The sequence below is a fragment of the Ipomoea nil genome, unplaced genomic scaffold (assembly GCF_001879475.1).
Source record: "Ipomoea nil cultivar Tokyo-kokei standard unplaced genomic scaffold, Asagao_1.1 scaffold3170, whole genome shotgun sequence".
Classification (NCBI taxonomy): Eukaryota; Viridiplantae; Streptophyta; class Magnoliopsida; order Solanales; family Convolvulaceae; genus Ipomoea; species Ipomoea nil.
In genome coordinates, this window is record NW_017619598.1 from 3738380 (window position 1) to 3741010 (window position 2631).

The window sequence follows — 2631 nt, forward strand, 5'->3', positions numbered from 1 at the left end:
AATTTAGAAAGAAAAGATAACTTGAATGAGCCAATGTATAATTTTTAATATTTTTTATTTTTAATTTTACGGAGATAAGAACTGTATGAACTGTATTAGATTCACAATGAATATAACTGTACAAACTGAGGGGATATATACAAGAGAGAATCATACGGAGACTAGGATAGGGAGACTAAGATAGGGAGTCATAGTGTGACTCAAATACATAGAGTCCTAATACTCTCCATCAAACACAAGGTATACTAGTAACTTGTAGCTTGTCTCTAAGAAAAGAAAACCTAGGACTAGGTAAAGCTTTTGTAAAGATGTCAGCAAGTTGATCTATTGTTGAGATAAAGTTAACTTGAATGTCTCCGGAAGCAACTCTGTCTCGAAGAAAATGGTAGTCAATTTCCACGTGCTTGGTTCGAGCACGAAAGATGGGATTTGCACACATATACGTAGCACCAAGATTATCACACCACAATTTAGGAACAGAGATACTTAACACTTTGATCTCACGCAGCAATGAGACTATCCAAATTACCTCAGCACAGACATATGCTAGAGCTTTATATTCTGCCTCAATAGAAGATCTAGCAACAGTTCTTTGTATCTTATAGACCCAAGATATAAGATTGGACCGAAAAAATACAGCAAAACCACTAGTAGATTTACGGTCTTCGGGACAGCTAGCCCAGTCAGAATCAGAGAATGCATGAAGTTCTCTTGAGACTGACTTTCTAATACGAAGACAAAAACTCACAGTCCCTTTAACATACCTTAGTACCGTTTCAGTTGCTCCCAATGTGAAACGGTATGAGCATGTATGTGTTGACATAATAGGTTAACTGCAAAAGAGAGATTAGGACGAGTTATAGTTAGATACTGCAGCGCCACTGCTAGACTCCTGTATTGAGAAGGATCATCATATAGGTCAACACTCGATGGGACATATTTTGAAACTGATATAAGTGTGACTAGCTGCTTGCACTCTGTCATTCCAGCATGTTTCAAGATATCATTCATATATCTCTGTTGTCATAGTAAAATACCATCATCACATTTGATAATTTCAATTCTAAGGAAGAATCCAAGTTCTCCAAGACCCCTAATCTTGAAAGCCCTGGATAGTTTTGACATCAAATTAGCAACTAGATCCTGATCACTCCCCATCACAAGTATATCATCAACATAGACCAACAAATATACACAAGCAGACTTCTAAGAGTAATAAAATAGGGACACATAAATTTAATACGCTTGAAACCTGATAGTAAGAATGAATGTAAGCGGTTAAACCAAGCTCTAGGAGCCTGTTTTAAGCTATACAATGAGCATTTCACTAAGCAAACATGAGTGGGATACTGAGCATCAATATAACCAGGTGGTTATTTCATGTAGGCAGATTCAGACAAATTTCCATTTAAGAAGGTGTTATGAACATCAAGCTGCCTAATAATCCAACCAAAGGATAAAGCCAAGGATAGAAGTAACCTGACAGTAGTGGGTTTCATCATGGGGTTGAATGTATCAAAGAAATCCTGACCAGGCACTTGATTGAACCCTTTTGCTACTAATCTTGCGGCCTTGTGTCTCTCAATGGAGTCATTTGCCTTTTGTTTAGTACGAAAATCCACTTGCACCCAATAACATTTATACATACCCGAGAAAGGACAAGACGCCATGTTTGATTCTGTAGAAGAGCATTAAACTCTTGGTCCATAGATACATGTCATTCCGGATATTTAACTGTCTGTGTAACAAGTGGGATCCATAAGACAAACCTGAACTGTAAAAGTCGATGAGAGAGCCTGAGACCGACTGCGAGTGCTCATCCCATGAGTCCGAGTAGTAGACTTCACCATTTTACCTCGTGGCCAGCCACGAGGCCGGGCAGTAGGGTGCTCGTGCGCCGCGTTCGCCTCATGCTCGGATTACCCAGGTGGGGCATCCGGCTAAGGACCGAATTGGTCATGCGCGGCAAGGCCGTCGCTGTCCGTATCTGGCATGGTCTCGTGGGTCTGTCCAGGTACAGCAGTGGCGGTAGAGGTTGGATGGAGAACTGACTCAACCCACAGACCATTTTGCGATGGTGGAGGTGCCTGCAAAACAATCTTAGTAGCAAAAGGAAATACTGCCTCATCAAATCGCACATGCATGCACATATAAATCTGATTAGTCTGTAAGTCCATGCACCTATACCCCCGAAACGACTCAAGATATCCTAAGAAGACACATGGAGACGACCGATAGGACATTTTATTACGATTGTATGGTCTCAAATAGGGATAACATAGACACTCAAAAACACGAAGAAAAGAATAGGATGGAGGGTAGTTATGCAACATTAAATGAGGACTGGAGTTATTTAACCCAATAAATGGCATCCTATTGATTAAATAAACTTTCGTCTCAAAAGCAAAATCCCATATTTATATGGAACAGATGCACGAGCCAAGAGAGTTAGACCAGTTTGAACTATGTGTCTATGTTTTCGTTCAACATGACCATTTTGTTCATGAGAGTACGCACAAGACTGTTTATGAGTAATCCCTAACTGAACAAAGGAATGATGCAACTTTTTATATTTAGCTCCTAGGTCTGACTGAATGGCTTTAATTTTCCTATTGAAGGAACGTTCAACCA